The sequence below is a fragment of the Podarcis raffonei genome, chromosome Z (genome assembly GCF_027172205.1).
Source record: "Podarcis raffonei isolate rPodRaf1 chromosome Z, rPodRaf1.pri, whole genome shotgun sequence".
NCBI lineage: Eukaryota > Metazoa > Chordata > Lepidosauria > Squamata > Lacertidae > Podarcis > Podarcis raffonei.
The window spans coordinates 42,208,169-42,221,285 of NC_070621.1; positions in this window are offsets into that span (position 1 = coordinate 42,208,169).

Here is a 13,117-nt window from a genome sequence, read left to right on the forward strand (position 1 = left end):
CTCAGGTTTGGGCCATGAAATCTCAGGGTCTGGGATGCTCCTGACCTGGCAACCCGAAATGCACCCATCGTCCCAATGTGAATGATATAATACGTTATGCACACAGCGAACCTATACCTCAAGCACGCTTACTAGTTAGAAAGGTTCTAGTCCTATGTCTTCTCAGAAATAAGTTGCATTTAATTCAGTGGGGCTTACTATGTGGTAAGTGGGGTGAGGATTGCAACCTAAGACCCGTTAAACTCAATGAGATTTCTCGGCAAAAATGCTTAGAATATGCAATGAATTCAGAAGTCACTGTATTGAAGGGGGGTGACTCCCAAGTAAATGTGCACAGGATTGCAGCCTAACACTGGAAGCCCCATTGTACAGAATGTAACTTACTTCTGTGTGGATGGCTATATGATTCTCCTGCAAGTCTATTAAGGTGCTCTTTTAAGCTTCAGTCCTAAACCACTTCCTCTGGAGTAAGCTCTCATTGAACTCAATGGGGTTTACTTCTGAATAAACATTTTTTAGGATTGCATTTATTATTTGTACCCTGCACATCTGGCTGGGTCTCCCCAGCCACTCTGGGTGGGCTCCAACAAAGATTAAAAATACATTAAAATGTCACACATTAAAAACTTCCCTGAACAGGGCTGCCTTCAGATGTCTTCTAAATGTCAGGTAGTTGTTTATCTCTTTGACATCTGATGGAAGGGTGTTCCACAGGGCGGACACCACTAAATAATTGTGTGCATGTGTTTTAATAGAGCAATTAATGTACAGGTAAGTATATTAGAGGAAGTAAGGAAAATGTTAGGCAGAGAACGAGAGAGGGTGGGTTTGGAATGTTGGTCGTGAATGGTGTTTGGATTGGAGTTTAAAAAGCAAGTCTGACTACTGATGGCAAGACAGTGGAGGCTCAGTTTAGTTGAGTTTGGAGTCAGTTGAGCTGGAGTTGAGTTTGGGAGTGGGTGGTTGATAGCTTGAGAGTTGGGGGTGAATGGGGAGCAAAGTTATTTTATCTAAAATAGGGTTACTAGTGTATTAGCCATTTTGTATAAACAGCAAGGTAATAAGATAAACTGAAAACATACGCTTTACATCAGTGTTTCCCAAAGTGGGCCATACTGTCCCCAGGTGCGCTGGAACGATTCAGGGGGGCGGTAGTATCCTCAGGTGCAATCAGGAGGCGTTGAATAAAAATAAGGGGGCTATGGAAGCATAAAGAAAGAAGAGAAGAGAAATTAGAAAAAAACATGTTTCATCTGTTGTGTAATGACACTTACTGCCAGGTCGGGCATCTGTTGTGGAATGGTGACAACACCTCCCATGGATCTAGCGGTCATGCTGGGGTGTGTGTGTGTGTGTGTGTGTGTGTGTTTCCCAGCCTAGGGTGAACTCTTTTTGGCTTCATTCAAGCTCAGGAATTGGATTGCAGTTTGCCTGCCTATTTGGCCAATGGGTGATGGGCTGCGGTGCCAGCCCTGCCCCTGGGGCGGATCAGACTGAACCAGCAGACTTCGCTCCTGTCCACCCCATGGATTCTTCTAGCTTCAGGGTGCCTTATTTACAACAACATCTTTCTTTACTATGTGTAGGACATAGGTAGAAATATTGTTACCTAAAGGAAGCGCAAATTTGTTGCCGCATCTTTTTATTAGTTTGCTTAAAGAAGGTAGATTTCCAAGAGGGTGCTGAAGTTTGTTTTCTAAAAAGGGGGCGGTAGGCCAAATAAGTTTGTGAACCTCTACTTTACACCAAGTAATTATAAAACCCTTTCAATTATTGATGTTTAACAAATGACTGTGTTATACCACATGTCTCATATTTGGCTATGCTGTGAGTGGAATATTAAGATAAATAGAATCTGTGGCGGCAGCAGGAATAAAGGGAGGCTATAGAGAAATCCGTTGAAACCCAGATCAGAACTGTACATTTTGTTAAGAGTGGGAAGACTATACAGGGGAGCTGGGTGCAGTGCCAGAGCACCACATACGCTGACAGAGGCTTCCATAGACCCTAGCAGGTTTTACATATGTATAGCTGGGAGGGGGGGGGTGTTAACAGTGAGGCCAAAAGGTCATGAGATGCAAGAGGTACAGACTGTGACATTTCTCTGCAAATGTTTGTGACATTTTAACAGGCATGCCTGCCAGCAGGGATTATCTTCTATTTTGGTTTTGTGCTGCGTGCCAAGTGCCTTTAGAAATAATAATTCATTTGTAATTAGGGTTAGAGTGCAATATTATACAGTAATTATATTTCATAAGAATGTGACCTTTTTGCAAAGCCCCTTGCCAGAAGACAGCAAGTAAGTGGCATAGATAAGTGTATGTGTCAAGTGGGTTGCTTTGTTCCTGAAAGAATTGCAACCAGTCCACATGTGGTTCAAGTAGCATTTCATTCAACAGGGCATGCTTGGTCTAGATGCATAGCAGAATACACACACCCATGAAGAGGCTCTTCAGGCAAAATGGCTCTAGCCCAGGTCCCATCTGCATTATGCATTTAAAGTAGAGTTACACCACTAAACAGCCATGACTCCCCCTGCCCCAGGAGTTTAAGGGTATTGAGAGGAGTTAGGAGACTAGATAGACCAATGATCTGACTCAGTATAAAGCAGCAAGTGAAGCATTTCCTGGCATGGAGCTCAAGCATGCCCTCCAACATTTGGGGAAGTGCCTTAGCTCAGTGATAGAGCATCTGGTTTGCAGGTATAAGGTCCCATCATCTCCAGACAATGCTAGGATGGACGGTTCAGAAATCCCGGAGAGCTGCTGTCAGTCTGTGTGGACAGTACTGAGCTAGATGGGCCAGTGGTCTAATTCAGTAGTGTTATAGATTTGGGAGGGGGACACCCCCCCCAAAGCAACCCAAGAAATTAATCAGTGGTGGATTTTTGATGATTTGTAACGTGAAGGGAGAAATACAAACTTCAGAGGAATTCTTGGGCTAGTCTATGCAAAACGACCTGGCCAGGCTGGGGCCATTAAGAAACAAAAGAGGACCATTGGCAATGCAAGAGCACTGTCCTTCCCCTCCTGCCCTGAGGTGCGAACAGAAACAGGGGTTTGGAAGGTTGTGTTTGAGGTGACAAGAAAGGGGAGACTGGTAGCAAGGGGTTATGAGAAAGAAGAAGAGACTGGGATCCATTTTGGCGCAGGCTGGCTGAAGGCAGGGTGCACTGCTGCAGGGACAAGTCCCTCTTGAAATGACCATGCTATAAGATCTGGACTCCCTCTATGCAGACTGCAGGTGTAAAGAGGTGAACAAACCATGTTTCTTAAAGCTACTACAGTCTCCTCTATGTCTTAATTCTCCAAAGGACCACAGACTCTGGGGGAGTACTTGGAGCGTCATAGGCCACCACTCAGCAGAGAGAGAGGGAGGGACCCAACTTTTGTAACAGTATAATGTAGCTTCCTATATTCACATATAAGCTTCTAACATGAGTTTGACAAACTGTGGGAGGCAGTGGAAGACAGGAGTGCCTGGCGTGCTCTGGTCCATGGGGTCACGAAGAGTCGGACACGACTAAACAACAAATATTCACGTACTCCTAATCTTTACAAAAGAGGATTTCAGCTTTAGGTCGTAATGTAGAAATGCACAGGCAACTCATCTTAAGACTCTGCTAGTAACTTGCTTGTGAATGTTATTTACAAAGCTGGTGATGAGCAACCACTTTTCCGAGTTGCTAAGAAGCACTCTTCTTTAGTAAAAATTGAGAGGAGGAAGTTACTTAACATCCTTTAAAAGCAGTTCCATCAGGGCTGAGATTCTTCAGCCTCTTCTCTGCTTGTCTTTAGGCATAACAAAATGCTCTGTTGCCAAATGAAAGAGCCATCAGTACAAGAAATGCTAAGACAACAATCAATAGTGTTCTTATTAATCATACAAGTGGATGCAGTTCAAGTTGTGGAAGTAATCTGAGGACAGAACTTTCTTTATGTATGCAACAACAGCAGCAAGAATACTTATCGCGAAGTATTGGAAGACACAAGATTTACCCACCCGGGAAGAATGGCAGATGAAGTTGATGGACTATATGGAACTGGTGGAAATGACTGGCAGAATCCGAGACCAGGGAGAAGAGTTGGTGGAAGAAGACTGGGAAAAATTTAAAGATTATTTACAGAAATACTGTAAAATTAAAGAATGTTAGAAAAATGTTGGAATGAAGTTATATGGCTTTAGCAGAAAGGTTATAAGGAATTAAGTATAAATAGATTTTTAATGTATTAAAGGGAAAAAATAAGGTTAAAATAAGTTAAAATACAGGACAGAAAACTGAGGAAGATGGAAAGGATTTGCTGAAACAATTAATTGAAGTGGAATACAAAAAGGGAGGTGTGAGGAAGTCGTGGAAATAAGTGAATGAAAGATAAGATACTGAAATTATGGATGTGTTTTAAATTGTGTTTGTTGTATTTTGTTAATTTAATGTTTTTAGTGTCAGTGTTATGTAGCGTTTTTGTTTTTGTATTGTATTGTTGAATTATTTTTCTCTCTTTTATACTCCTTAAAACTGTTAATAAATATTTTTTTAAAAAAAAAAACAAGTTGTGGAAGTAATCTGCATTACCCTCTTCATTGTGAATGAGCCTGCTTTGATGGAAAGTTTTTAGGTTCCCAGTCATTTTAGAACTCTCTTAATTCCTTTATGCATCCCAGCCCATAAACTTCTCTCGAGCTGTTGCTCTTGGCATGTTTTTTTTTTTTAATTAATGTAGTGATACCCATTACTGTGCAGGTGAAATTATAACAGTTACTCTTTCAAAGCCCAGAAGCTAGAAGGCAGATTCTACTCACTGAACATTGTCTGATAATGTACTAAATAAAACAATTGCTTAAATGGCCCTGCTTCTGAGTGGGGTGGAGGGTGGAAACACACCAATGCAATTAACAGCACAGCTCTTTTGAACCTTGGAGGCATATTTGGAAACCTAAGAAACTGTAGTAAATACATATTTCACATAATAAAACCTAAGAATGCTCAACACCCCCCCCCAAAAAAAACCCCAGGCAAAATACCTACACCCCCACAAAAGACAAAAACACTGACAGAAAAACTGGCAATATCTTCCCCAAAACAGGCAGCTTCCCAAGCAAACAACCCCCTCCCCCCGCAAAGCCAATATACTCATTTAAAAGTAATTGGGAGCATGGCCTTGGAGGTGTGCCTAGGTCCTAGGAGGATGCCTGAGGGTGCTCCATTAAGCACCTCAGCTTTAGAGGAAAGGTTAAGCAGCTAGGTGGTTGGATGCAAAAGAGGGCAGGGCTTCGACACCTTGAATAGTTATGCAAAAGAGGGAGTTTTGGCAACACTTACTGAAATTGCATCTTCCACCATGACAAGATAACAGTTATTGACCATAAAATCACAATATTAACAACACAACACAATTTAAGCTCACAGAATTATAACTATGTGATGTTTTTAAACAAATATTTACTGGGTTTTTAATAATAATAATAATACAAGAACCATTAAACACTTATCCAGCAGTACATCTTATGGTGTTTGTTCTATCCATTGACTTTAGACATAAGCTCACACATTCAGTGTTCAAATCTATTAGTTAATGTAACCTCTCCACTGAGAAGACTGAGCGGCTGGTATAACAAGATCTTGGTTTTGGTCATTACCATAGTTAAAGGGGTCCACATTTCTTGGAAGGTAAAATATACTTGGAGTTGAGTGTGAATTTCATGCTCTTTATTCTACTCATAGTAGCAATGAATGAATCTTTCCCCAAAAGTCTAGCTATACAGTATATACGTTATTTACACAATGGGCCCTGTGTGATTGGCTAATTCCAGGCTGCTCCTATAAGCCAATCAGGTTGCTGATTCACTTCATCCAGGAGCCTGATTGGCTACTCCTGCAGGCCAATCAAGTCGCTGATTCACTTCCACCTGGAGCTGGATTGGGTGGCTCCTACGGACCAATCAGAGTGCTGCATTCTGGATTCTATTGTTCTAGGATTCAGCTCAGTACATAACGGAAGGTGTTTCTCTTCATTATCCCTTCAGTTGCCTTCCTGTGTCTGGTGAGATGTTCAGACACTGCTGTATCCCAGATATTATTTTCCCATATCTGCAAAGGGTATCAAAAAGAAGCAACAGTGCAAAAGGCACTGAGGGCTGGTGTGGTCTAGGTATTTAGAGTGTCAGACTCAGTCCTGGGACACCAGAGTTCCAATTCCCATTCAGCCATGGAATTCACTAGGTGGAGATGGGCCAGGCACAGTCTCTCACCTTAACCTCATTGTTGTGAGGAGAAAATGCAGGGAGGGATGAACTATGTCATCCTGAACCCCTTGGACGAAAGGTGGGATATATATGCCATATGAAATGAAATCAAAACACAGCTTAAGCCAAAGCCAATAAACCAGCAACATAATCAGTCAAATTATCCCCGTTTAAAAGCCATTACGTTTATTTATTGTGGCACAGTGTATAGAAATTACTGCGTTATCAGGGTGATTCTTTTACTTAGCTGAAATACTTGGCACGAAAGTAGTAACAACCTGATCCACGTCCCATCCTCTGCTCTAAAGCTATTAATCATCGTGGCGACAGGTCAGTTATTTACACTTGCCAATTTTTAATTTTTTTAAAAAATAATATCTTCAGAGCGATCTGGAATTACAAGGAATTAAATATATGCAAGCTAGATTAGCAGTGTACATTTAGTTTGCTAATTGGGCCTGGGTTTTAATTGCACTCTTCATAATGATTTGAAGACTCCATCTGAAATAATTTACTTTAGCAGCAAATGTTTTACTGCCAACAGAGTAAATAATATACTGAAAATAAGGGTTGCATGCTTTTCAAAGATTAATTCTGACCAGCAAGAAAAGCATTGGGATGAGACATTTCTTGTACATCAGTCTTAACAGAGAAACAATCTAACTGGAAATAGGAAAATAATTAGCAATTATTTTCATATTTTAGTAAGATTGCTTCTCCATACAGACTGTTGTGTATGCGATGGTTATCCAAATAGCATATTGTATATCAGAACTGAAAACAGAAGCCTGTGAGACATTTTCTGAAGCTGTCATCTTCTGTAATGGCAGTAGAAAAAAAATAAAAATGCTAAGAATTGTTTCCCTTTTCATAAAATTTCTGTGATATTACTACTGTAATAACCCTGCCTAGAAAGTGCTTTTTCATCAGAGACAACACAGGAAAAAAGGCAGAGAGGTATGTTCCTTCACTTCCACACTGCCCTGCATTTAGGGAGAACAAATCAAAGGCATATGTATAGGATGGGAGAGAGATGCTTTTCGCAGTGGTATGATTACCTTGAATATAACCCAGCAGTGTTATGCAGCTGCAAATAAAGCTAATGCAATCTCAGGTGCCCTCCAGATGTCCTTGTTATCCATGCATTCATGATTATTTGTACTCATGATGGTATTGGGACAGTTACCTGCCATCACACTTTCAATACTGTTTGGACCTGCAAAGGTTTTGGGATGGACACACTACTTTCTTTCCAATCAGCGTAATTTGTTTCAGTCCTGTAACTTCCAGTAAAAAAAGTCCAGTTTTTATACCACAGAAGATCTATCTATCTGTCTACCTATCTATTTACAGTGGACCCTCTGGATACGAATTTAATTTGTTCTGGGAGTCCGTGTGCACCCCATAAAATCCGTATCCGGAGGCGCCGCTTCTGCTCATGAGCGAGTGGTGAAACCCGGAAAAATACTTCCGGGTTTGCCACTTTTGCAACCCGAAGTTTACGTTACTCGAGAGTAACATAACCCAATGGTCTTCTGTATTTATTTTGTCCTGCTTCTGCTGTGCCGTAGTGCAAAAATAACCCTCCCAGTGGCAATAATACAATAACAATGGGGAAGCATCACAGACCAACTTATAAAGAGGAATGATGTGTGGATGTCCCAGTATAAACCCACCACTAAAGTACTATTACTGCATCAATGATATGTAGCAGAATATACCAGCCAAAAAAACAGAAGCATAATGACCTCATTATGAGATGTAATAAACCCTTTTGAGGCATTCCCCTGCATGTGATTACAGTGGTACAAAGAGGACACTTACCCTGTCCCTCTCTTGCATCTGTTGGTTTATGGTAAAAGGAAAAGAATAAATATGGTAAAATAAAACAAGAATTCTCTGGTTTACCTAGATCCAGGTTTGGAGCAAGCACTATTTGGTTAGAAAGCCCCAGCAGAGATTTAAAATCACAAAACGTAGCAAAGTAAAGTGTGGAAATGTAGGCTGTTAGACCTTTAAAATATGCCCTTCTGAGTTACTTCCAAAGTTTCCCGCTTCCCTAGTACAGAAAAAGACCACACGCTTGGTGAGTTAAAAATGGTTTACTTAGAAACTCTCCAAAGGTCAGATTTACAGTATGTGTATTTCCATACATCAGTCAGAAAACAAAGGCAGTAAAACTTATAACGGTTGAGTAGAGCCTTCTCTCTCTCTCTCTCTCTCTCTCTCTCTCTCTCTCTCTCTGTGTGTGTGTGTGTGTGTGTGAGCATAGCCAGTATTTCTGTTGGGGGGGCAGAACCAGCGTGATTGGTCAGCTAAGTATTTCTATTGTTTTACTCCCTCCCCGGCTACACCCATTTGTGCGTGTGCTTGTACATACATGTGTAGGTGGGGCTTGGGCATGAATCCTTGGAATATGATTGGGTGCAATTCTCTACTCACCTGGGAAGTGGAATTCATTGGGGCATATTTCTGGATAAACATGGATTGTGCTGCTTGGGTGTTGCAAGCATTTTCCTGTTTTCATATATCTGTATTTCCTCCTAATAGGGAAAAACACCCTGATTTTCATATATTGTACTATTGCCCAAACTAGTCCTAGTCAAGGCGTTCCAAGACTGTGGTAAATGGACCACCAGTAGTCTATGAGGTTTGTTCATGCAGTCCACAGCATGTCCACCTTAAATATCAATATCATTTTTTAATTGTACTTGTATTGCTTCTTTTAATCCATCCTATTTTATTGTACAGTTGTACCTTGGTTCTCAAACGGAATCAGTTTGAAAACCAAGGCACGGCTTCCAATTGACTGCAGGAGCTTTTTGCACTCAAGCGGAAGCCGCGTCGGGCATTCGGCTTCCAACAAATGTTTGCAAACCGGAACACTCACTTCCGGGTTTGTGGCGTTTGGGAGCCAAAACGTTCGAGTCGCAAGGCATTCGACAACCAAGGTCCGACTGTATTACGGTTTGAATTCTGTTGAATGTAAATTGTAGTACAATGAACAAAAGAAGCAATTTAAATACATTTAAAACCATACAGAATATAGCACAAGACACTGCAATTGCTGCAACAGGTATTTTGTGCTCTGAGAAGGCCATGAGTAGTTTTCAAGTGCCGTGGGGTGGGGTGTTTGGCAACTGCATGTCTTATCCTGGTTGTAGTCTTGCCTCTAAGGTCCTCTAGATGGAGCTGCTAAGAAGGAAATGAAGGCCAGCTTGTTTGAAACGGCAGGAATCTCCATTGCTCCCTCAGTATCTCAAGAGAGGTAGCAAGCCATGTGTTGATGTTTGCAAAGAGTTTTTAAAAGGAGTGAAAATTAGAAAATTCTAACGAAGCCACAGACTTTCTTCCTCCTCTTGCAATATATTTTGCAGGCTGCCCAAATCAGGTTTGTTTGTTTTGCAAGAAGGTTGCTCCAATAAATGTCAATCATCCCACCTGGCAATTCATCCCAGTTCCTAAGAAGACATAGTTGGAGTCAAGCAGCAGTTTCCAAAACCCTAGGGAGAAGGTGGATCATGACCTCATAGAGGAATGGGCTGCACAAGCCAGTGTATTATAAACACCAACCATTGGTGTCAAGTCTTGATGTGTTTATTGGTTTCTAAAAGGGCAAATATGGCAGGAGACTTTTCACACAGCCACTGGGAGCATCGGAGCTGCAATGCAGGGGTGCATTTGGCAGCTTTATTCGGAGAAATAGCAGGTCTTAAAATTAATAAAGATAAAACCAAACTCCTGGTAAAAAATATGAAGGTTGAGAGTAAAAATAAATTACAAAGTTTATCATGCTTAAAGATCAAAAACAATATTAAATATTTGGGTATGTGGTTAACAGCAAAGAATATAAATTTGTATAAAGATAATTACAGTGGTACCTCTGGTTGCGGATGGGATCTGTTCCGGAGCTCCGGTCAGATCCCAAGGTTTCTGCAACTAGAAGTGCCTGTTCTGCGCATATGTGTAGCGCGATAGACAGTGGCTGTGCATGCACATGATGTGTAGAACACTTCTGTGCTGCGTGTAGAGCACTTCTGTGCATATGCGAGCTGTGAAACCTGGAAAAATACTTCTGGGTTTGCCACTTTGCAACCCGAAGTTTATGTTACCCAAGGGTAACATAAGCTGAGGTTCTACTGTACTTGAAAACTTGGGAGGATATTAAAAGGAATTTGCAAATAGGGAGTAGAATGAAACTTTCATTATTGGGTAGAGTGTTGACCATTAAAATGAATGTACAGTGGTACCTCGGGTTACATATGCTTCAGGTTACAGACTCCGCTAACCCAGAAATATTACCTCGGGTTAAGAACTTTGCTTCAGGATGAGAACAGAAATCGTGCAGCAGTGGCGCAGCGGCAGCAGACGGCCCCATTAGCTAAAGTGGTGCTTCAGGTTAAGAACAGTTTCAGGTTAAGAAAAGACCTCCAGAACAAATTAAATTCTTAACCCAAGGTACCACTGTATTGCCACGGATGTTATTTTTGTTTCAGTCAATACCAGAGATGTTAGCAACATGGTTACAATATCATCATCTGAATAAAGTATTTAAAAAGGATATAAAGCAGGGGTTTGGGGAACAAACATCACAACTAGAGACCTGTTAAACTGAAATGTTAAAGTGCTGTCTAAACTGTATAAGAAGTTATTGGAATGAGAGACAAAGGATGAACAAGTGAAATCTTCAGTCATACCCTGGGCAATAGATATTGGTTATAATATAGAAATGGATGCATGGGAACATTTATTGAACATGGATTTAAAATTTACAGCATGTTATAGTTTAAGAGAAAACTTTATGAAAATGTTATATAGATGATACCTAACACCTAGTAGATTGGCAAAAATGTATAAATCCAAATTGAATATGTGCTGGGAAAGACAGTACCTTTTTTCATATGTGGTGATCTTGTAGTAAGGTTAAATCTTTCTGAGAAATTATATATAATGAACTTTAAAAGATGTTTGAAATAATATTTATTTAAAAAACAGAAGCTTTTCTTTTGGGAATTATGGGATCAAAACCACCGAAACAGTATAGAAATTTATTTATGTATGCAGCCACAGCTGCGAGAATGTTATTTGCCCAAAAAAGGAAGGAAGAAGAGGTATCAACAAGAGAAGAATGGATACAGAAGTTAATGGACTACGCAGAAATAGCAAAACTTACCAGGAGAATAAGAAATCGAGATAACAATTTTTTGTAGAAAGGAATGGAAATGGTTTATTGAGTATTTACAAACAAACTGTAAACAGATCAAGAAATTGGCAGGATTAATGTAAAAACCTGCAGTTTCAAAATATATAAAAGAATATGTTAAGATAATTTGAGTATGCAGGAAGATGAAAAGAAATGTAAAGAACCACAGAAAGAGGGGTAAGGGAGTCGGAGTTTGAAATGTTAAAATTATGATTGAATAATTGTTGTAATGTATATATAAATGAGAAGTATTATTATTATTATTATTATTATTATTATTATTATTATTAATAGGTACTTTTCTGTTGCATGCTGAAGCTGTCTCTCTTTACCCCAGCCCTCTTTACTGGAACACCTGGGAGATGTTTTAGTACCCACCCTATTCTTGTTTGTTTTACAACTTTATCATTATTACTTTAGAATATATATATATATATATATATATATATATATATATATATATACTGCTTAATTGCAATTGTCTCTAAGTGGAATACAATTAGTTTAAAAATGAGGGGTACAGTTATAACTTATAAAATCAGAATTCAGTTAAGATGCCTGCTGGAATAGAAAAAAGTCTTCATTAACATCACATTTTTAAATTACTGTAATTTGCTCTGGAGCCTTATGGAGAAGGGGAGGTAAAAATCACCGTTGTCATCATCATCTGCTGGAGAACTGTACATTTTTCAAAGCACTATTATGCCACTTTGACTGTCTTGGCTGTCCTCCCTCCAAAATAAAAAATCAAAAATCCTGGGATGTGTATGTTGTTAAGGACTCAGAGTTATTAGGAGACTCAATTTCTCCTTCCAGAATTTCAATTTTCAGAGCAATTTAACAATCAGTCCCTCTTCCAGGATTCTTTGGCAGAAGCCATGACTATTAAAGTGGTAGAATAGTGCTTTAAACGTCTGGTGCGGATGTTGAAAAATTGGTTCTAGAACCTGTAGAGCAATCCTAACCACGCCTACTCAGACGTAAATCACATTGAATTCAGGCAGGAGGGAAATTCAGTTCAGTTCAGTTTGCATTTAAAGGCAGACTTGCCTAACTCACATTTTATGAAAATTAAAATAAATACACAAACTGAAACAGCGCTCCATTGATACTTACACTTCTATGAATTTTGCAGTGCAGTTTTCCAGCCGTGAAATGTGTTCAAAATGTGAACACATTCATGAAACAAACATACAAAATGCATTATATTAGGATAAATGGCACTGCGAAAATGGGCACATGAGGCAAAATTGCACACAAATGTGCATACAGTCATACCTTGGGTGGAAGTAGCTTCGGGATAAGTATTTTTGGGTTGTGCGCTGTGGTGACATTACTTCCAGGTTTCGCCGCTCACACATGCACAGACGGTCAAAATGACATCATGTGCAGAAGCAGCGAATCGCGGCACGAGCAGACGCGGGTTCGCTTCTGGATGCGAACAGGGCTCTGGAATGGATCCCTTTCGCATCCAGAGGCACCAGTGTATTAGGAGAACTTCACACTAATGTGAATTTAACATACAGTATATAAAATGGAAAACTGGCATAAACTGAAATTGGCAGATTCTCCCTTCCCTGCTTCCAGGTAAGTGAGGTTAAGATCACCCAAATCAGCTTAAGTCCCACCATGAAAGGCCCCTGAATTTTGCCTCTCTATTTTCTCTCTATT